At 51.4% G+C, this 21,963-nt stretch overlaps 15 non-coding genes across 15 annotated transcripts; all 15 read left to right on the forward strand.

Annotated features, from left to right (window-relative positions):
- The first annotated feature begins 1,070 nt into the window (after window positions 1-1,070).
- LOC126323975 (5S ribosomal RNA) lies at window positions 1,071-1,189 on the forward strand. Its single transcript, XR_007559790.1, has one exon. It is a non-coding gene; the product is annotated as a 5S ribosomal RNA (ribosomal RNA).
- A 1,279-nt stretch (window positions 1,190-2,468) lies between these two features.
- On the forward strand, window positions 2,469-2,587 carry LOC126323976 (5S ribosomal RNA). The gene has a single exon (XR_007559791.1). It is a non-coding gene; the product is annotated as a 5S ribosomal RNA (ribosomal RNA).
- A 1,278-nt stretch (window positions 2,588-3,865) lies between these two features.
- LOC126323978 (5S ribosomal RNA) lies at window positions 3,866-3,984 on the forward strand. Its single transcript, XR_007559793.1, has one exon. It is a non-coding gene; the product is annotated as a 5S ribosomal RNA (ribosomal RNA).
- Window positions 3,985-5,262: 1,278 nt separating this feature from the next.
- LOC126323992 (5S ribosomal RNA) lies at window positions 5,263-5,381 on the forward strand. Its single transcript, XR_007559806.1, has one exon. It is a non-coding gene; the product is annotated as a 5S ribosomal RNA (ribosomal RNA).
- Window positions 5,382-6,659: 1,278 nt separating this feature from the next.
- On the forward strand, window positions 6,660-6,778 carry LOC126323991 (5S ribosomal RNA). Its single transcript, XR_007559805.1, has one exon. It is a non-coding gene; the product is annotated as a 5S ribosomal RNA (ribosomal RNA).
- Window positions 6,779-8,057: 1,279 nt separating this feature from the next.
- LOC126323979 (5S ribosomal RNA) lies at window positions 8,058-8,176 on the forward strand. Its single transcript, XR_007559794.1, has one exon. It is a non-coding gene; the product is annotated as a 5S ribosomal RNA (ribosomal RNA).
- Window positions 8,177-9,456: 1,280 nt separating this feature from the next.
- On the forward strand, window positions 9,457-9,575 carry LOC126323980 (5S ribosomal RNA). Its single transcript, XR_007559795.1, has one exon. It is a non-coding gene; the product is annotated as a 5S ribosomal RNA (ribosomal RNA).
- Window positions 9,576-10,853: 1,278 nt separating this feature from the next.
- LOC126323981 (5S ribosomal RNA) lies at window positions 10,854-10,972 on the forward strand. Its single transcript, XR_007559796.1, has one exon. It is a non-coding gene; the product is annotated as a 5S ribosomal RNA (ribosomal RNA).
- A 1,279-nt stretch (window positions 10,973-12,251) lies between these two features.
- On the forward strand, window positions 12,252-12,370 carry LOC126323982 (5S ribosomal RNA). Its single transcript, XR_007559797.1, has one exon. It is a non-coding gene; the product is annotated as a 5S ribosomal RNA (ribosomal RNA).
- A 1,279-nt stretch (window positions 12,371-13,649) lies between these two features.
- Window positions 13,650-13,768, forward strand: LOC126323983 (5S ribosomal RNA). The gene has a single exon (XR_007559798.1). It is a non-coding gene; the product is annotated as a 5S ribosomal RNA (ribosomal RNA).
- Window positions 13,769-15,047: 1,279 nt separating this feature from the next.
- Window positions 15,048-15,166, forward strand: LOC126323985 (5S ribosomal RNA). The gene has a single exon (XR_007559799.1). It is a non-coding gene; the product is annotated as a 5S ribosomal RNA (ribosomal RNA).
- Window positions 15,167-16,445: 1,279 nt separating this feature from the next.
- Window positions 16,446-16,564, forward strand: LOC126323986 (5S ribosomal RNA). Its single transcript, XR_007559800.1, has one exon. It is a non-coding gene; the product is annotated as a 5S ribosomal RNA (ribosomal RNA).
- Window positions 16,565-17,843: 1,279 nt separating this feature from the next.
- On the forward strand, window positions 17,844-17,962 carry LOC126323987 (5S ribosomal RNA). The gene has a single exon (XR_007559801.1). It is a non-coding gene; the product is annotated as a 5S ribosomal RNA (ribosomal RNA).
- Window positions 17,963-19,240: 1,278 nt separating this feature from the next.
- On the forward strand, window positions 19,241-19,359 carry LOC126323988 (5S ribosomal RNA). The gene has a single exon (XR_007559802.1). It is a non-coding gene; the product is annotated as a 5S ribosomal RNA (ribosomal RNA).
- Window positions 19,360-20,636: 1,277 nt separating this feature from the next.
- LOC126323990 (5S ribosomal RNA) lies at window positions 20,637-20,755 on the forward strand. Its single transcript, XR_007559804.1, has one exon. It is a non-coding gene; the product is annotated as a 5S ribosomal RNA (ribosomal RNA).
- The last annotated feature ends 1,208 nt before the right edge of the window (window positions 20,756-21,963 follow it).

Genomic DNA, 21,963 nt, shown 5'->3' on the forward strand with positions numbered 1-21,963 from the left:
CAGATGTGCTCTTGAAATGCGTCAGAGCCTACTGTTTTGTAGGAGCGCTAAATTCCAAAAACTAACTACATTAAAAAAAAAAAAAAAAAACCTGTTCCTGTCCGACCACCGATGATAAGCAACAACGTTAGTATTCGGATCGGCGACCGCTTGGGAACTCTGGCTGTCTTCATTTCTTGCTTTCTTGTCGCTACCCCTGCCAGCCCTTTTTTCATGCTACCTTTCTCATGTGACAAAGATGCTTCCATACTGATTTTAAACTATCGTAAGATACGATATTAAGGAACTCAGTTTGAAAAGAGTGCGCCAAGGAAGACTTCCAAAGAGTCTCTGGAAATAACAAAACAGTATGAAGTGACAGAAATGTTGTGAAATACGTCAGGGCATATTGTTTTGTAGCAGTGCACAACGGCAAATTTGTAAACAAAAATTTACCTTTCGTCGCTACAAGAGAGGGATACTTTGTCCAACAGCCTGTGTCTTGTGTGCATGTTTTCGCACCTTTCCACGGCACGGCGCAGCACAGAGCTGCTCTGGTAGCTCCGAACGGACGCACACGGCGCCTCGGACACGCCGGTTCGGCCCGCGCCCATCTCGCAGATGTTTCTCGTGCTTGTGCTGTCATTACGGACCGCGACCCGAGCGGCAGCGAGCGGCAGTCGAGCAAAGTCGGGACAAGTCGGGACGGAAGGGGACAGCCGAGAATGCACCGTGCGAATTACGCAAATATCTGGAAGCGCGACGCGTGTCAGGCAGGTGAGAACGCTTCCCTCGGTCCAGCAGGACACTGCCACACCCCGCGAGTCCCCAAGCCGCCCGGCCGCGCGCAAGCCCTGCGCCGGATAACGATAACAAGGTGCGTCTCCCGCGAGTGTCGGAGGCCGCACGAACCAAACGAATGACAGGCGGTGCAACGAGCAGCTGTGTTGTGCGTCCGACCCACGTGGCGGCGCGTCGCCTTCGAGGTGGAAGGACGTGCTTTGCGTCAAATGTGCCACCGAAAAAAGCGATTGCTTGTGTTAGGAGGAGAGGCGAAGCCTTCTTCTGCCGTGCAGCTACAGTATAAGGACGCCAACGGCCATACCATGTTGAATACACCGGTTCTCGTCCGATCACCGAAGTTAAGCAACATCGGGCCCGGTTAGTACTTGGATGGGTGACCGCCTGGGAACACCGGGTGCTGTTGGCTCCTTCTCTCTTTTTAGATTGTACGTCACTACACCTGCCAGCCCTCTTTTCATACAAACTCTCAGGTGCGACAAAGATGCTTCCACAAGCATTTTAAACTACTGTATTAAACGTAAGATGCGAAATTACAGTAATGAACTCAGTTTGAACAAGAAAGCGCGGACGAAGAGTGCTAGGAACTCGTTGAAAATAACGAAACACTGCGAATCGACAGATGTGCTCTTGAAATGCGTCAGAGCCTACTGTTTTGTAGGAGCGCTAAATTCCAAAAACTAACTACATTAAAAAAATAAAAAAAAACCTGTTCCTGTCCGACCACCGATGATAAGCAACAACGTTAGTATTCGGATCGGCGACCGCTTGGGAACTCTGGCTGTCTTCATTTCTTGCTTTCTTGTCGCTACCCCTGCCAGCCCTTTTTTCATGCTACCTTTCTCATGTGACAAAGATGCTTCCATACTGATTTTAAACTATCGTAAGATACGATATTAAGGAACTCAGTTTGAAAAGAGTGCGCCAAGGAAGACTTCCAAAGAGTCTCTGGAAATAACAAAACAGTATGAAGTGACAGAAATGTTGTGAAATACGTCAGGGCATATTGTTTTGTAGCAGTGCACAACGGCAAATTTGTAAACAAAAATTTACCTTTCGTCGCTACAAGAGAGGGATACTTTGTCCAACAGCCTGTGTCTTGTGTGCATGTTTTCGCACCTTTCCACGGCACGGCGCAGCACAGAGCTGCTCTGGTAGCTCCGAACGGACGCACACGGCGCCTCGGACACGCCGGTTCGGCCCGCGCCCATCTCGCAGATGTTTCTCGTGCTTGTGCTGTCATTACGGACCGCGACCCGAGCGGCAGCGAGCGGCAGTCGAGCAAAGTCGGGACAAGTCGGGACGGAAGGGGACAGCCGAGAATGCACCGTGCGAATTACGCAAATATCTGGAAGCGCGACGCGTGTCAGGCAGGTGAGAACGCTTCCCTCGGTCCAGCAGGACACTGCCACACCCCGCGAGTCCCCAAGCCGCCCGGCCGCGCGCAAGCCCTGCGCCGGATAACGATAACAAGGTGCGTCTCCCGCGAGTGTCGGAGGCCGCACGAACCAAACGAATGACAGGCGGTGCAACGAGCAGCTGTGTTGTGCGTCCGACCCACGTGGCGGCGCGTCGCCTTCGAGGTGGAAGGACGTGCTTTGCGTCAAATGTGCCACCGAAAAAAGCGATTGCTTGTGTTAGGAGGAGAGGCGAAGCCTTCTTCTGCCGTGCAGCTACAGTATAAGGACGCCAACGGCCATACCATGTTGAATACACCGGTTCTCGTCCGATCACCGAAGTTAAGCAACATCGGGCCCGGTTAGTACTTGGATGGGTGACCGCCTGGGAACACCGGGTGCTGTTGGCTCCTTCTCTCTTTTTAGATTGTACGTCACTACACCTGCCAGCCCTCTTTTCATACAAACTCTCAGGTGCGACAAAGATGCTTCCACAAGCATTTTAAACTACTGTATTAAACGTAAGATGCGAAATTACAGTAATGAACTCAGTTTGAACAAGAAAGCGCGGACGAAGAGTGCTAGGAACTCGTTGAAAATAACGAAACACTGCGAATCGACAGATGTGCTCTTGAAATGCGTCAGAGCCTACTGTTTTGTAGGAGCGCTAAATTCCAAAAACTAACTACATTAAAAAAAAAAAAAAAACCTGTTCCTGTCCGACCACCGATGATAAGCAACAACGTTAGTATTCGGATCGGCGACCGCTTGGGAACTCTGGCTGTCTTCATTTCTTGCTTTCTTGTCGCTACCCCTGCCAGCCCTTTTTTCATGCTACCTTTCTCATGTGACAAAGATGCTTCCATACTGATTTTAAACTATCGTAAGATACGATATTAAGGAACTCAGTTTGAAAAGAGTGCGCCAAGGAAGACTTCCAAAGAGTCTCTGGAAATAACAAAACAGTATGAAGTGACAGAAATGTTGTGAAATACGTCAGGGCATATTGTTTTGTAGCAGTGCACAACGGCAAATTTGTAAACAAAAATTTACCTTTCGTCGCTACAAGAGAGGGATACTTTGTCCAACAGCCTGTGTCTTGTGTGCATGTTTTCGCACCTTTCCACGGCACGGCGCAGCACAGAGCTGCTCTGGTAGCTCCGAACGGACGCACACGGCGCCTCGGACACGCCGGTTCGGCCCGCGCCCATCTCGCAGATGTTTCTCGTGCTTGTGCTGTCATTACGGACCGCGACCCGAGCGGCAGCGAGCGGCAGTCGAGCAAAGTCGGGACAAGTCGGGACGGAAGGGGACAGCCGAGAATGCACCGTGCGAATTACGCAAATATCTGGAAGCGCGACGCGTGTCAGGCAGGTGAGAACGCTTCCCTCGGTCCAGCAGGACACTGCCACACCCCGCGAGTCCCCAAGCCGCCCGGCCGCGCGCAAGCCCTGCGCCGGATAACGATAACAAGGTGCGTCTCCCGCGAGTGTCGGAGGCCGCACGAACCAAACGAATGACAGGCGGTGCAACGAGCAGCTGTGTTGTGCGTCCGACCCACGTGGCGGCGCGTCGCCTTCGAGGTGGAAGGACGTGCTTTGCGTCAAATGTGCCACCGAAAAAAGCGATTGCTTGTGTTAGGAGGAGAGGCGAAGCCTTCTTCTGCCGTGCAGCTACAGTATAAGGACGCCAACGGCCATACCATGTTGAATACACCGGTTCTCGTCCGATCACCGAAGTTAAGCAACATCGGGCCCGGTTAGTACTTGGATGGGTGACCGCCTGGGAACACCGGGTGCTGTTGGCTCCTTCTCTCTTTTTAGATTGTACGTCACTACACCTGCCAGCCCTCTTTTCATACAAACTCTCAGGTGCGACAAAGATGCTTCCACAAGCATTTTAAACTACTGTATTAAACGTAAGATGCGAAATTACAGTAATGAACTCAGTTTGAACAAGAAAGCGCGGACGAAGAGTGCTAGGAACTCGTTGAAAATAACGAAACACTGCGAATCGACAGATGTGCTCTTGAAATGCGTCAGAGCCTACTGTTTTGTAGGAGCGCTAAATTCCAAAAACTAACTACATTAAAAAAAAAAAAAAAACCTGTTCCTGTCCGACCACCGATGATAAGCAACAACGTTAGTATTCGGATCGGCGACCGCTTGGGAACTCTGGCTGTCTTCATTTCTTGCTTTCTTGTCGCTACCCCTGCCAGCCCTTTTTTCATGCTACCTTTCTCATGTGACAAAGATGCTTCCATACTGATTTTAAACTATCGTAAGATACGATATTAAGGAACTCAGTTTGAAAAGAGTGCGCCAAGGAAGACTTCCAAAGAGTCTCTGGAAATAACAAAACAGTATGAAGTGACAGAAATGTTGTGAAATACGTCAGGGCATATTGTTTTGTAGCAGTGCACAACGGCAAATTTGTAAACAAAAATTTACCTTTCGTCGCTACAAGAGAGGGATACTTTGTCCAACAGCCTGTGTCTTGTGTGCATGTTTTCGCACCTTTCCACGGCACGGCGCAGCACAGAGCTGCTCTGGTAGCTCCGAACGGACGCACACGGCGCCTCGGACACGCCGGTTCGGCCCGCGCCCATCTCGCAGATGTTTCTCGTGCTTGTGCTGTCATTACGGACCGCGACCCGAGCGGCAGCGAGCGGCAGTCGAGCAAAGTCGGGACAAGTCGGGACGGAAGGGGACAGCCGAGAATGCACCGTGCGAATTACGCAAATATCTGGAAGCGCGACGCGTGTCAGGCAGGTGAGAACGCTTCCCTCGGTCCAGCAGGACACTGCCACACCCCGCGAGTCCCCAAGCCGCCCGGCCGCGCGCAAGCCCTGCGCCGGATAACGATAACAAGGTGCGTCTCCCGCGAGTGTCGGAGGCCGCACGAACCAAACGAATGACAGGCGGTGCAACGAGCAGCTGTGTTGTGCGTCCGACCCACGTGGCGGCGCGTCGCCTTCGAGGTGGAAGGACGTGCTTTGCGTCAAATGTGCCACCGAAAAAAGCGATTGCTTGTGTTAGGAGGAGAGGCGAAGCCTTCTTCTGCCGTGCAGCTACAGTATAAGGACGCCAACGGCCATACCATGTTGAATACACCGGTTCTCGTCCGATCACCGAAGTTAAGCAACATCGGGCCCGGTTAGTACTTGGATGGGTGACCGCCTCGGAACACCGGGTGCTGTTGGCTCCTTCTCTCTTTTTAGATTGTACGTCACTACACCTGCCAGCCCTCTTTTCATACAAACTCTCAGGTGCGACAAAGATGCTTCCACAAGCATTTTAAACTACTGTATTAAACGTAAGATGCGAAATTACAGTAATGAACTCAGTTTGAACAAGAAAGCGCGGACGAAGAGTGCTAGGAACTCGTTGAAAATAACGAAACACTGCGAATCGACAGATGTGCTCTTGAAATGCGTCAGAGCCTACTGTTTTGTAGGAGCGCTAAATTCCAAAAACTAACTACATTAAAAAAAAAAAAAAAACCTGTTCCTGTCCGACCACCGATGATAAGCAACAACGTTAGTATTCGGATCGGCGACCGCTTGGGAACTCTGGCTGTCTTCATTTCTTGCTTTCTTGTCGCTACCCCTGCCAGCCCTTTTTTCATGCTACCTTTCTCATGTGACAAAGATGCTTCCATACTGATTTTAAACTATCGTAAGATACGATATTAAGGAACTCAGTTTGAAAAGAGTGCGCCAAGGAAGACTTCCAAAGAGTCTCTGGAAATAACAAAACAGTATGAAGTGACAGAAATGTTGTGAAATACGTCAGGGCATATTGTTTTGTAGCAGTGCACAACGGCAAATTTGTAAACAAAAATTTACCTTTCGTCGCTACAAGAGAGGGATACTTTGTCCAACAGCCTGTGTCTTGTGTGCATGTTTTCGCACCTTTCCACGGCACGGCGCAGCACAGAGCTGCTCTGGTAGCTCCGAACGGACGCACACGGCGCCTCGGACACGCCGGTTCGGCCCGCGCCCATCTCGCAGATGTTTCTCGTGCTTGTGCTGTCATTACGGACCGCGACCCGAGCGGCAGCGAGCGGCAGTCGAGCAAAGTCGGGACAAGTCGGGACGGAAGGGGACAGCCGAGAATGCACCGTGCGAATTACGCAAATATCTGGAAGCGCGACGCGTGTCAGGCAGGTGAGAACGCTTCCCTCGGTCCAGCAGGACACTGCCACACCCCGCGAGTCCCCAAGCCGCCCGGCCGCGCGCAAGCCCTGCGCCGGATAACGATAACAAGGTGCGTCTCCCGCGAGTGTCGGAGGCCGCACGAACCAAACGAATGACAGGCGGTGCAACGAGCAGCTGTGTTGTGCGTCCGACCCACGTGGCGGCGCGTCGCCTTCGAGGTGGAAGGACGTGCTTTGCGTCAAATGTGCCACCGAAAAAAGCGATTGCTTGTGTTAGGAGGAGAGGCGAAGCCTTCTTCTGCCGTGCAGCTACAGTATAACGACGCCAACGGCCATACCATGTTGAATACACCGGTTCTCGTCCGATCACCGAAGTTAAGCAACATCGGGCCCGGTTAGTATTTGGATGGGTGACCGCCTGGGAACACCGGGTGCTGTTGGCTCCTTCTCTCTTTTTAGATTGTACGTCACTACACCTGCCAGCCCTCTTTTCATACAAACTCTCAGGTGCGACAAAGATGCTTCCACAAGCATTTTAAACTACTGTATTAAACGTAAGATGCGAAATTACAGTAATGAACTCAGTTTGAACAAGAAAGCGCGGACGAAGAGTGCTAGGAACTCGTTGAAAATAACGAAACACTGCGAATCGACAGATGTGCTCTTGAAATGCGTCAGAGCCTACTGTTTTGTAGGAGCGCTAAATTCCAAAAACTAACTACATTAAAAAAAAAAAAAAAAACCTGTTCCTGTCCGACCACCGATGATAAGCAACAACGTTAGTATTCGGATCGGCGACCGCTTGGGAACTCTGGCTGTCTTCATTTCTTGCTTTCTTGTCGCTACCCCTGCCAGCCCTTTTTTCATGCTACCTTTCTCATGTGACAAAGATGCTTCCATACTGATTTTAAACTATCGTAAGATACGATATTAAGGAACTCAGTTTGAAAAGAGTGCGCCAAGGAAGACTTCCAAAGAGTCTCTGGAAATAACAAAACAGTATGAAGTGACAGAAATGTTGTGAAATACGTCAGGGCATATTGTTTTGTAGCAGTGCACAACGGCAAATTTGTAAACAAAAATTTACCTTTCGTCGCTACAAGAGAGGGATACTTTGTCCAACAGCCTGTGTCTTGTGTGCATGTTTTCGCACCTTTCCACGGCACGGCGCAGCACAGAGCTGCTCTGGTAGCTCCGAACGGACGCACACGGCGCCTCGGACACGCCGGTTCGGCCCGCGCCCATCTCGCAGATGTTTCTCGTGCTTGTGCTGTCATTACGGACCGCGACCCGAGCGGCAGCGAGCGGCAGTCGAGCAAAGTCGGGACAAGTCGGGACGGAAGGGGACAGCCGAGAATGCACCGTGCGAATTACGCAAATATCTGGAAGCGCGACGCGTGTCAGGCAGGTGAGAACGCTTCCCTCGGTCCAGCAGGACACTGCCACACCCCGCGAGTCCCCAAGCCGCCCGGCCGCGCGCAAGCCCTGCGCCGGATAACGATAACAAGGTGCGTCTCCCGCGAGTGTCGGAGGCCGCACGAACCAAACGAATGACAGGCGGTGCAACGAGCAGCTGTGTTGTGCGTCCGACCCACGTGGCGGCGCGTCGCCTTCGAGGTGGAAGGACGTGCTTTGCGTCAAATGTGCCACCGAAAAAAGCGATTGCTTGTGTTAGGAGGAGAGGCGAAGCCTTCTTCTGCCGTGCAGCTACAGTATAACGACGCCAACGGCCATACCATGTTGAATACACCGGTTCTCGTCCGATCACCGAAGTTAAGCAACATCGGGCCCGGTTAGTACTTGGATGGGTGACCGCCTGGGAACACCGGGTGCTGTTGGCTCCTTCTCTCTTTTTAGATTGTACGTCACTACACCTGCCAGCCCTCTTTTCATACAAACTCTCAGGTGCGACAAAGATGCTTCCACAAGCATTTTAAACTACTGTATTAAACGTAAGATGCGAAATTACAGTAATGAACTCAGTTTGAACAAGAAAGCGCGGACGAAGAGTGCTAGGAACTCGTTGAAAATAACGAAACACTGCGAATCGACAGATGTGCTCTTGAAATGCGTCAGAGCCTACTGTTTTGTAGGAGCGCTAAATTCCAAAAACTAACTACATTAAAAAAAAAAAAAAAAAACCTGTTCCTGTCCGACCACCGATGATAAGCAACAACGTTAGTATTCGGATCGGCGACCGCTTGGGAACTCTGGCTGTCTTCATTTCTTGCTTTCTTGTCGCTACCCCTGCCAGCCCTTTTTTCATGCTACCTTTCTCATGTGACAAAGATGCTTCCATACTGATTTTAAACTATCGTAAGATACGATATTAAGGAACTCAGTTTGAAAAGAGTGCGCCAAGGAAGACTTCCAAAGAGTCTCTGGAAATAACAAAACAGTATGAAGTGACAGAAATGTTGTGAAATACGTCAGGGCATATTGTTTTGTAGCAGTGCACAACGGCAAATTTGTAAACAAAAATTTACCTTTCGTCGCTACAAGAGAGGGATACTTTGTCCAACAGCCTGTGTCTTGTGTGCATGTTTTCGCACCTTTCCACGGCACGGCGCAGCACAGAGCTGCTCTGGTAGCTCCGAACGGACGCACACGGCGCCTCGGACACGCCGGTTCGGCCCGCGCCCATCTCGCAGATGTTTCTCGTGCTTGTGCTGTCATTACGGACCGCGACCCGAGCGGCAGCGAGCGGCAGTCGAGCAAAGTCGGGACAAGTCGGGACGGAAGGGGACAGCCGAGAATGCTCCGTGCGAATTACGCAAATATCTGGAAGCGCGACGCGTGTCAGGCAGGTGAGAACGCTTCCCTCGGTCCAGCAGGACACTGCCACACCCCGCGAGTCCCCAAGCCGCCCGGCCGCGCGCAAGCCCTGCGCCGGATAACGATAACAAGGTGCGTCTCCCGCGAGTGTCGGAGGCCGCACGAACCAAACGAATGACAGGCGGTGCAACGAGCAGCTGTGTTGTGCGTCCGACCCACGTGGCGGCGCGTCGCCTTCGAGGTGGAAGGACGTGCTTTGCGTCAAATGTGCCACCGAAAAAAGCGATTGCTTGTGTTAGGAGGAGAGGCGAAGCCTTCTTCCGCCGTGCAGCTACAGTATAACGACGCCAACGGCCATACCATGTTGAATACACCGGTTCTCGTCCGATCACCGAAGTTAAGCAACATCGGGCCCGGTTAGTACTTGGATGGGTGACCGCCTGGGAACACCGGGTGCTGTTGGCTCCTTCTCTCTTTTTAGATTGTACGTCACTACACCTGCCAGCCCTCTTTTCATACAAACTCTCAGGTGCGACAAAGATGCTTCCACAAGCATTTTAAACTACTGTATTAAACGTAAGATGCGAAATTACAGTAATGAACTCAGTTTGAACAAGAAAGCGCGGACGAAGAGTGCTAGGAACTCGTTGAAAATAACGAAACACTGCGAATCGACAGATGTGCTCTTGAAATGCGTCAGAGCCTACTGTTTTGTAGGAGCGCTAAATTCCAAAAACTAACTACATTAAAAAAAAAAAAAAAACCTGTTCCTGTCCGACCACCGATGATAAGCAACAACGTTAGTATTCGGATCGGCGACCGCTTGGGAACTCTGGCTGTCTTCATTTCTTGCTTTCTTGTCGCTACCCCTGCCAGCCCTTTTTTCATGCTACCTTTCTCATGTGACAAAGATGCTTCCATACTGATTTTAAACTATCGTAAGATACGATATTAAGGAACTCAGTTTGAAAAGAGTGCGCCAAGGAAGACTTCCAAAGAGTCTCTGGAAATAACAAAACAGTATGAAGTGACAGAAATGTTGTGAAATACGTCAGGGCATATTGTTTTGTAGCAGTGCACAACGGCAAATTTGTAAACAAAAATTTACCTTTCGTCGCTACAAGAGAGGGATACTTTGTCCAACAGCCTGTGTCTTGTGTGCATGTTTTCGCACCTTTCCACGGCACGGCGCAGCACAGAGCTGCTCTGGTAGCTCCGAACGGACGCACACGGCGCCTCGGACACGCCGGTTCGGCCCGCGCCCATCTCGCAGATGTTTCTCGTGCTTGTGCTGTCATTACGGACCGCGACCCGAGCGGCAGCGAGCGGCAGTCGAGCAAAGTCGGGACAAGTCGGGACGGAAGGGGACAGCCGAGAATGCTCCGTGCGAATTACGCAAATATCTGGAAGCGCGACGCGTGTCAGGCAGGTGAGAACGCTTCCCTCGGTCCAGCAGGACACTGCCACACCCCGCGAGTCCCCAAGCCGCCCGGCCGCGCGCAAGCCCTGCGCCGGATAACGATAACAAGGTGCGTCTCCCGCGAGTGTCGGAGGCCGCACGAACCAAACGAATGACAGGCGGTGCAACGAGCAGCTGTGTTGTGCGTCCGACCCACGTGGCGGCGCGTCGCCTTCGAGGTGGAAGGACGTGCTTTGCGTCAAATGTGCCACCGAAAAAAGCGATTGCTTGTGTTAGGAGGAGAGGCGAAGCCTTCTTCTGCCGTGCAGCTACAGTATAACGACGCCAACGGCCATACCATGTTGAATACACCGGTTCTCGTCCGATCACCGAAGTTAAGCAACATCGGGCCCGGTTAGTACTTGGATGGGTGACCGCCTGGGAACACCGGGTGCTGTTGGCTCCTTCTCTCTTTTTAGATTGTACGTCACTACACCTGCCAGCCCTCTTTTCATACAAACTCTCAGGTGCGACAAAGATGCTTCCACAAGCATTTTAAACTACTGTATTAAACGTAAGATGCGAAATTACAGTAATGAACTCAGTTTGAACAAGAAAGCGCGGACGAAGAGTGCTAGGAACTCGTTGAAAATAACGAAACACTGCGAATCGACAGATGTGCTCTTGAAATGCGTCAGAGCCTACTGTTTTGTAGGAGCGCTAAATTCCAAAAACTAACTACATTAAAAAAAAAAAAAAAAACCTGTTCCTGTCCGACCACCGATGATAAGCAACAACGTTAGTATTCGGATCGGCGACCGCTTGGGAACTCTGGCTGTCTTCATTTCTTGCTTTCTTGTCGCTACCCCTGCCAGCCCTTTTTTCATGCTACCTTTCTCATGTGACAAAGATGCTTCCATACTGATTTTAAACTATCGTAAGATACGATATTAAGGAACTCAGTTTGAAAAGAGTGCGCCAAGGAAGACTTCCAAAGAGTCTCTGGAAATAACAAAACAGTATGAAGTGACAGAAATGTTGTGAAATACGTCAGGGCATATTGTTTTGTAGCAGTGCACAACGGCAAATTTGTAAACAAAAATTTACCTTTCGTCGCTACAAGAGAGGGATACTTTGTCCAACAGCCTGTGTCTTGTGTGCATGTTTTCGCACCTTTCCACGGCACGGCGCAGCACAGAGCTGCTCTGGTAGCTCCGAACGGACGCACACGGCGCCTCGGACACGCCGGTTCGGCCCGCGCCCATCTCGCAGATGTTTCTCGTGCTTGTGCTGTCATTACGGACCGCGACCCGAGCGGCAGCGAGCGGCAGTCGAGCAAAGTCGGGACAAGTCGGGACGGAAGGGGACAGCCGAGAATGCACCGTGCGAATTACGCAAATATCTGGAAGCGCGACGCGTGTCAGGCAGGTGAGAACGCTTCCCTCGGTCCAGCAGGACACTGCCACACCCCGCGAGTCCCCAAGCCGCCCGGCCGCGCGCAAGCCCTGCGCCGGATAACGATAACAAGGTGCGTCTCCCGCGAGTGTCGGAGGCCGCACGAACCAAACGAATGACAGGCGGTGCAACGAGCAGCTGTGTTGTGCGTCCGACCCACGTGGCGGCGCGTCGCCTTCGAGGTGGAAGGACGTGCTTTGCGTCAAATGTGCCACCGAAAAAAGCGATTGCTTGTGTTAGGAGGAGAGGCGAAGCCTTCTTCTGCCGTGCAGCTACAGTATAACGACGCCAACGGCCATACCATGTTGAATACACCGGTTCTCGTCCGATCACCGAAGTTAAGCAACATCGGGCCCGGTTAGTACTTGGATGGGTGACCGCCTGGGAACACCGGGTGCTGTTGGCTCCTTCTCTCTTTTTAGATTGTACGTCACTACACCTGCCAGCCCTCTTTTCATACAAACTCTCAGGTGCGACAAAGATGCTTCCACAAGCATTTTAAACTACTGTATTAAACGTAAGATGCGAAATTACAGTAATGAACTCAGTTTGAACAAGAAAGCGCGGACGAAGAGTGCTAGGAACTCGTTGAAAATAACGAAACACTGCGAATCGACAGATGTGCTCTTGAAATGCGTCAGAGCCTACTGTTTTGTAGGAGCGCTAAATTCCAAAAACTAACTACATTAAAAAAAAAAAAAAAAACCTGTTCCTGTCCGACCACCGATGATAAGCAACAACGTTAGTATTCGGATCGGCGACCGCTTGGGAACTCTGGCTGTCTTCATTTCTTGCTTTCTTGTCGCTACCCCTGCCAGCCCTTTTTTCATGCTACCTTTCTCATGTGACAAAGATGCTTCCATACTGATTTTAAACTATCGTAAGATACGATATTAAGGAACTCAGTTTGAAAAGAGTGCGCCAAGGAAGACTTCCAAAGAGTCTCTGGAAATAACAAAACAGTATGAAGTGACAGAAATGTTGTGAAATACGTCAGGGCATATTGTTTTGTAGCAGTGCACAACGGCAAATTTGTAAACAAAAATTTACCTTTCGTCGCTACAAGAGAGGGATACTTTGTCCAACAGCCTGTGTCTTGTGTGCATGTTTTCGCACCTTTCCACGGCACGGCGCAGCACAGAGCTGCTCTGGTAGCTCCGAACGGACGCACACGGCGCCTCGGACACGCCGGTTCGGCCCGCGCCCATCTCGCAGATGTTTCTCGTGCTTGTGCTGTCATTACGGACCGCGACCCGAGCGGCAGCGAGCGGCAGTCGAGCAAAGTCGGGACAAGTCGGGACGGAAGGGGACAGCCGAGAATGCACCGTGCGAATTACGCAAATATCTGGAAGCGCGACGCGTGTCAGGCAGGTGAGAACGCTTCCCTCGGTCCAGCAGGACACTGCCACACCCCGCGAGTCCCCAAGCCGCCCGGCCGCGCGCAAGCCCTGCGCCGGATAACGATAACAAGGTGCGTCTCCCGCGAGTGTCGGAGGCCGCACGAACCAAACGAATGACAGGCGGTGCAACGAGCAGCTGTGTTGTGCGTCCGACCCACGTGGCGGCGCGTCGCCTTCGAGGTGGAAGGACGTGCTTTGCGTCAAATGTGCCACCGAAAAAAGCGATTGCTTGTGTTAGGAGGAGAGGCGAAGCCTTCTTCTGCCGTGCAGCTACAGTATAACGACGCCAACGGCCATACCATGTTGAATACACCGGTTCTCGTCCGATCACCGAAGTTAAGCAACATCGGGCCCGGTTAGTACTTGGATGGGTGACCGCCTGGGAACACCGGGTGCTGTTGGCTCCTTCTCTCTTTTTAGATTGTACGTCACTACACCTGCCAGCCCTCTTTTCATACAAACTCTCAGGTGCGACAAAGATGCTTCCACAAGCATTTTAAACTACTGTATTAAACGTAAGATGCGAAATTACAGTAATGAACTCAGTTTGAACAAGAAAGCGCGGACGAAGAGTGCTAGGAACTCGTTGAAAATAACGAAACACTGCGAATCGACAGATGTGCTCTTGAAATGCGTCAGAGCCTACTGTTTTGTAGGAGCGCTAAATTCCAAAAACTAACTACATTAAAAAAAAAAAAAAAAACCTGTTCCTGTCCGACCACCGATGATAAGCAACAACGTTAGTATTCGGATCGGCGACCGCTTGGGAACTCTGGCTGTCTTCATTTCTTGCTTTCTTGTCGCTACCCCTGCCAGCCCTTTTTTCATGCTACCTTTCTCATGTGACAAAGATGCTTCCATACTGATTTTAAACTATCGTAAGATACGATATTAAGGAACTCAGTTTGAAAAGAGTGCGCCAAGGAAGACTTCCAAAGAGTCTCTGGAAATAACAAAACAGTATGAAGTGACAGAAATGTTGTGAAATACGTCAGGGCATATTGTTTTGTAGCAGTGCACAACGGCAAATTTGTAAACAAAAATTTACCTTTCGTCGCTACAAGAGAGGGATACTTTGTCCAACAGCCTGTGTCTTGTGTGCATGTTTTCGCACCTTTCCACGGCACGGCGCAGCACAGAGCTGCTCTGGTAGCTCCGAACGGACGCACACGGCGCCTCGGACACGCCGGTTCGGCCCGCGCCCATCTCGCAGATGTTTCTCGTGCTTGTGCTGTCATTACGGACCGCGACCCGAGCGGCAGCGAGCGGCAGTCGAGCAAAGTCGGGACAAGTCGGGACGGAAGGGGACAGCCGAGAATGCACCGTGCGAATTACGCAAATATCTGGAAGCGCGACGCGTGTCAGGCAGGTGAGAACGCTTCCCTCGGTCCAGCAGGACACTGCCACACCCCGCGAGTCCCCAAGCCGCCCGGCCGCGCGCAAGCCCTGCGCCGGATAACGATAACAAGGTGCGTCTCCCGCGAGTGTCGGAGGCCGCACGAACCAAACGAATGACAGGCGGTGCAACGAGCAGCTGTGTTGTGCGTCCGACCCACGTGGCGGCGCGTCGCCTTCGAGGTGGAAGGACGTGCTTTGCGTCAAATGTGCCACCGAAAAAAGCGATTGCTTGTGTTAGGAGGAGAGGCGAAGCCTTCTTCTGCCGTGCAGCTACAGTATAACGACGCCAACGGCCATACCATGTTGAATACACCGGTTCTCGTCCGATCACCGAAGTTAAGCAACATCGGGCCCGGTTAGTACTTGGATGGGTGACCGCCTGGGAACACCGGGTGCTGTTGGCTCCTTCTCTCTTTTTAGATTGTACGTCACTACACCTGCCAGCCCTCTTTTCATACAAACTCTCAGGTGCGACAAAGATGCTTCCACAAGCATTTTAAACTACTGTATTAAACGTAAGATGCGAAATTACAGTAATGAACTCAGTTTGAACAAGAAAGCGCGGACGAAGAGTGCTAGGAACTCGTTGAAAATAACGAAACACTGCGAATCGACAGATGTGCTCTTGAAATGCGTCAGAGCCTACTGTTTTGTAGGAGCGCTAAATTCCAAAAACTAACTACATTAAAAAAAAAAAAAAAAACCTGTTCCTGTCCGACCACCGATGATAAGCAACAACGTTAGTATTCGGATCGGCGACCGCTTGGGAACTCTGGCTGTCTTCATTTCTTGCTTTCTTGTCGCTACCCCTGCCAGCCCTTTTTTCATGCTACCTTTCTCATGTGACAAAGATGCTTCCATACTGATTTTAAACTATCGTAAGATACGATATTAAGGAACTCAGTTTGAAAAGAGTGCGCCAAGGAAGACTTCCAAAGAGTCTCTGGAAATAACAAAACAGTATGAAGTGACAGAAATGTTGTGAAATACGTCAGGGCATATTGTTTTGTAGCAGTGCACAACGGCAAATTTGTAAACAAAAATTTACCTTTCGTCGCTACAAGAGAGGGATACTTTGTCCAACAGCCTGTGTCTTGTGTGCATGTTTTCGCACCTTTCCACGGCACGGCGCAGCACAGAGCTGCTCTGGTAGCTCCGAACGGACGCACACGGCGCCTCGGACACGCCGGTTCGGCCCGCGCCCATCTCGCAGATGTTTCTCGTGCTTGTGCTGTCATTACGGACCGCGACCCGAGCGGCAGCGAGCGGCAGTCGAGCAAAGTCGGGACAAGTCGGGACGGAAGGGGACAGCCGAGAATGCACCGTGCGAATTACGCAAATATCTGGAAGCGCGACGCGTGTCAGGCAGGTGAGAACGCTTCCCTCGGTCCAGCAGGACACTGCCACACCCCGCGAGTCCCCAAGCCGCCCGGCCGCGCGCAAGCCCTGCGCCGGATAACGATAACAAGGTGCGTCTCCCGCGAGTGTCGGAGGCCGCACGAACCAAACGAATGACAGGCGGTGCAACGAGCAGCTGTGTTGTGCGTCCGACCCACGTGGCGGCGCGTCGCCTTCGAGGTGGAAGGACGTGCTTTGCGTCAAATGTGCCACCGAAAAAAGCGATTGCTTGTGTTAGGAGGAGAGGCGAAGCCTTCTTCTGCCGTGCAGCTACAGTATAACGACGCCAACGGCCATACCATGTTGAATACACCGGTTCTCGTCCGATCACCGAAGTTAAGCAACATCGGGCCCGGTTAGTACTTGGATGGGTGACCGCCTGGGAACACCGGGTGCTGTTGGCTCCTTCTCTCTTTTTAGATTGTACGTCACTACACCTGCCAGCCCTCTTTTCATACAAACTCTCAGGTGCGACAAAGATGCTTCCACAAGCATTTTAAACTACTGTATTAAACGTAAGATGCGAAATTACAGTAATGAACTCAGTTTGAACAAGAAAGCGCGGACGAAGAGTGCTAGGAACTCGTTGAAAATAACGAAACACTGCGAATCGACAGATGTGCTCTTGAAATGCGTCAGAGCCTACTGTTTTGTAGGAGCGCTAAATTCCAAAAACTAACTACATTAAAAAAAAAAAAAAAAACCTGTTCCTGTCCGACCACCGATGATAAGCAACAACGTTAGTATTCGGATCGGCGACCGCTTGGGAACTCTGGCTGTCTTCATTTCTTGCTTTCTTGTCGCTACCCCTGCCAGCCCTTTTTTCATGCTACCTTTCTCATGTGACAAAGATGCTTCCATACTGATTTTAAACTATCGTAAGATACGATATTAAGGAACTCAGTTTGAAAAGAGTGCGCCAAGGAAGACTTCCAAAGAGTCTCTGGAAATAACAAAACAGTATGAAGTGACAGAAATGTTGTGAAATACGTCAGGGCATATTGTTTTGTAGCAGTGCACAACGGCAAATTTGTAAACAAAAATTTACCTTTCGTCGCTACAAGAGAGGGATACTTTGTCCAACAGCCTGTGTCTTGTGTGCATGTTTTCGCACCTTTCCACGGCACGGCGCAGCACAGAGCTGCTCTGGTAGCTCCGAACGGACGCACACGGCGCCTCGGACACGCCGGTTCGGCCCGCGCCCATCTCGCAGATGTTTCTCGTGCTTGTGCTGTCATTACGGACCGCGACCCGAGCGGCAGCGAGCGGCAGTCGAGCAAAGTCGGGACAAGTCGGGACGGAAGGGGACAGCCGAGAATGCACCGTGCGAATTACGCAAATATCTGGAAGCGCGACGCGTGTCAGGCAGGTGAGAACGCTTCCCTCGGTCCAGCAGGACACTGCCACACCCCGCGAGTCCCCAAGCCGCCCGGCCGCGCGCAAGCCCTGCGCCGGATAACGATAACAAGGTGCGTCTCCCGCGAGTGTCGGAGGCCGCACGAACCAAACGAATGACAGGCGGTGCAACGAGCAGCTGTGTTGTGCGTCCGACCCACGTGGCGGCGCGTCGCCTTCGAGGTGGAAGGACGTGCTTTGCGTCAAATGTGCCACCGAAAAAAGCGATTGCTTGTGTTAGGAGGAGAGGCGAAGCCTTCTTCTGCCGTGCAGCTACAGTATAACGACGCCAACGGCCATACCATGTTGAATACACCGGTTCTCGTCCGATCACCGAAGTTAAGCAACATCGGGCCCGGTTAGTACTTGGATGGGTGACCGCCTGGGAACACCGGGTGCTGTTGGCTCCTTCTCTCTTTTTAGATTGTACGTCACTACACCTGCCAGCCCTCTTTTCATACAAACTCTCAGGTGCGACAAAGATGCTTCCACAAGCATTTTAAACTACTGTATTAAACGTAAGATGCGAAATTACAGTAATGAACTCAGTTTGAACAAGAAAGCGCGGACGAAGAGTGCTAGGAACTCGTTGAAAATAACGAAACACTGCGAATCGACAGATGTGCTCTTGAAATGCGTCAGAGCCTACTGTTTTGTAGGAGCGCTAAATTCCAAAAACTAACTACATTAAAAAAAAAAAAAAAACCTGTTCCTGTCCGACCACCGATGATAAGCAACAACGTTAGTATTCGGATCGGCGACCGCTTGGGAACTCTGGCTGTCTTCATTTCTTGCTTTCTTGTCGCTACCCCTGCCAGCCCTTTTTTCATGCTACCTTTCTCATGTGACAAAGATGCTTCCATACTGATTTTAAACTATCGTAAGATACGATATTAAGGAACTCAGTTTGAAAAGAGTGCGCCAAGGAAGACTTCCAAAGAGTCTCTGGAAATAACAAAACAGTATGAAGTGACAGAAATGTTGTGAAATACGTCAGGGCATATTGTTTTGTAGCAGTGCACAACGGCAAATTTGTAAACAAAAATTTACCTTTCGTCGCTACAAGAGAGGGATACTTTGTCCAACAGCCTGTGTCTTGTGTGCATGTTTTCGCACCTTTCCACGGCACGGCGCAGCACAGAGCTGCTCTGGTAGCTCCGAACGGACGCACACGGCGCCTCGGACACGCCGGTTCGGCCCGCGCCCATCTCGCAGATGTTTCTCGTGCTTGTGCTGTCATTACGGACCGCGACCCGAGCGGCAGCGAGCGGCAGTCGAGCAAAGTCGGGACAAGTCGGGACGGAAGGGGACAGCCGAGAATGCACCGTGCGAATTACGCAAATATCTGGAAGCGCGACGCGTGTCAGGCAGGTGAGAACGCTTCCCTCGGTCCAGCAGGACACTGCCACACCCCGCGAGTCCCCAAGCCGCCCGGCCGCGCGCAAGCCCTGCGCCGGATAACGATAACAAGGTGCGTCTCCCGCGAGTGTCGGAGGCCGCACGAACCAAACGAATGACAGGCGGTGCAACGAGCAGCTGTGTTGTGCGTCCGACCCACGTGGCGGCGCGTCGCCTTCGAGGTGGAAGGACGTGCTTTGCGTCAAATGTGCCACCGAAAAAAGCGATTGCTTGTGTTAGGAGGAGAGGCGAAGCCTTCTTCTGCCGTGCAGCTACAGTATAAGGACGCCAACGGCCATACCATGTTGAATACACCGGTTCTCGTCCGATCACCGAAGTTAAGCAACATCGGGCCCGGTTAGTACTTGGATGGGTGACCGCCTGGGAACACCGGGTGCTGTTGGCTCCTTCTCTCTTTTTAGATTGTACGTCACTACACCTGCCAGCCCTCTTTTCATACAAACTCTCAGGTGCGACAAAGATGCTTCCACAAGCATTTTAAACTACTGTATTAAACGTAAGATGCGAAATTACAGTAATGAACTCAGTTTGAACAAGAAAGCGCGGACGAAGAGTGCTAGGAACTCGTTGAAAATAACGAAACACTGCGAATCGACAGATGTGCTCTTGAAATGCGTCAGAGCCTACTGTTTTGTAGGAGCGCTAAATTCCAAAAACTAACTACATTAAAAAAAAAAAAAAACCTGTTCCTGTCCGACCACCGATGATAAGCAACAACGTTAGTATTCGGATCGGCGACCGCTTGGGAACTCTGGCTGTCTTCATTTCTTGCTTTCTTGTCGCTACCCCTGCCAGCCCTTTTTTCATGCTACCTTTCTCATGTGACAAAGATGCTTCCATACTGATTTTAAACTATCGTAAGATACGATATTAAGGAACTCAGTTTGAAAAGAGTGCGCCAAGGAAGACTTCCAAAGAGTCTCTGGAAATAACAAAACAGTATGAAGTGACAGAAATGTTGTGAAATACGTCAGGGCATATTGTTTTGTAGCAGTGCACAACGGCAAATTTGTAAACAAAAATTTACCTTTCGTCGCTACAAGAGAGGGATACTTTGTCCAACAGCCTGTGTCTTGTGTGCATGTTTTCGCACCTTTCCACGGCACGGCGCAGCACAGAGCTGCTCTGGTAGCTCCGAACGGACGCACACGGCGCCTCGGACACGCCGGTTCGGCCCGCGCCCATCTCGCAGATGTTTCTCGTGCTTGTGCTGTCATTACGGACCGCGACCCGAGCGGCAGCGAGCGGCAGTCGAGCAAAGTCGGGACAAGTCGGGACGGAAGGGGACAGCCGAGAATGCACCGTGCGAATTACGCAAATATCTGGAAGCGCGACGCGTGTCAGGCAGGTGAGAACGCTTCCCTCGGTCCAGCAGGACACTGCCACACCCCGCGAGTCCCCAAGCCGCCCGGCCGCGCGCAAGCCCTGCGCCGGATAACGATAACAAGGTGCGTCTCCCGCGAGTGTCGGAGGCCGCACGAACCAAACGAATGACAGGCGGTGCAACGAGCAGCTGTGTTGTGCGTCCGACCCACGTGGCGGCGCGTCGCCTTCGAGGTGGAAGGACGTGCTTTGCGTCAAATGTGCCACCGAAAAAAGCGATTGCTTGTGTTAGGAGGAGAGGCGAAGCCTTCTTCTGCCGTGCAGCTACAGTATAACGACGCCAACGGCCATACCATGTTGAATACACCGGTTCTCGTCCGATCACCGAAGTTAAGCAACATCGGGCCCGGTTAGTACTTGGATGGGTGACCGCCTGGGAACACCGGGTGCTGTTGGCTCCTTCTCTCTTTTTAGATTGTACGTCACTACACCTGCCAGCCCTCTTTTCATACAAACTCTCAGGTGCGACAAAGATGCTTCCACAAGCATTTTAAACTACTGTATTAAACGTAAGATGCGAAATTACAGTAATGAACTCAGTTTGAACAAGAAAGCGCGGACGAAGAGTGCTAGGAACTCGTTGAAAATAACGAAACACTGCGAATCGACAGATGTGCTCTTGAAATGCGTCAGAGCCTACTGTTTTGTAGGAGCGCTAAATTCCAAAAACTAACTACATTAAAAAAAAAAAAAAACCTGTTCCTGTCCGACCACCGATGATAAGCAACAACGTTAGTATTCGGATCGGCGACCGCTTGGGAACTCTGGCTGTCTTCATTTCTTGCTTTCTTGTCGCTACCCCTGCCAGCCCTTTTTTCATGCTACCTTTCTCATGTGACAAAGATGCTTCCATACTGATTTTAAACTATCGTAAGATACGATATTAAGGAACTCAGTTTGAAAAGAGTGCGCCAAGGAAGACTTCCAAAGAGTCTCTGGAAATAACAAAACAGTATGAAGTGACAGAAATGTTGTGAAATACGTCAGGGCATATTGTTTTGTAGCAGTGCACAACGGCAAATTTGTAAACAAAAATTTACCTTTCGTCGCTACAAGAGAGGGATACTTTGTCCAACAGCCTGTGTCTTGTGTGCATGTTTTCGCACCTTTCCACGGCACGGCGCAGCACAGAGCTGCTCTGGTAGCTCCGAACGGACGCACACGGCGCCTCGGACACGCCGGTTCGGCCCGCGCCCATCTCGCAGATGTTTCTCGTGCTTGTGCTGTCATTACGGACCGCGACCCGAGCGGCAGCGAGCGGCAGTCGAGCAAAGTCGGGACAAGTCGGGACGGAAGGGGACAGCCGAGAATGCACCGTGCGAATTACGCAAATATCTGGAAGCGCGACGCGTGTCAGGCAGGTGAGAACGCTTCCCTCGGTCCAGCAGGACACTGCCACACCCCGCGAGTCCCCAAGCCGCCCGGCCGCGCGCAAGCCCTGCGCCGGATAACGATAACAAGGTGCGTCTCCCGCGAGTGTCGGAGGCCGCACGAACCAAACGAATGACAGGCGGTGCAACGAGCAGCTGTGTTGTGCGTCCGACCCACGTGGCGGCGCGTCGCCTTCGAGGTGGAAGGACGTGCTTTGCAACACGCGATCTAGTGT

This window comes from Schistocerca gregaria, unplaced genomic scaffold, assembly GCF_023897955.1.
Source record: "Schistocerca gregaria isolate iqSchGreg1 unplaced genomic scaffold, iqSchGreg1.2 ptg000877l, whole genome shotgun sequence".
Classification (NCBI taxonomy): domain Eukaryota; kingdom Metazoa; phylum Arthropoda; class Insecta; order Orthoptera; family Acrididae; genus Schistocerca; species Schistocerca gregaria.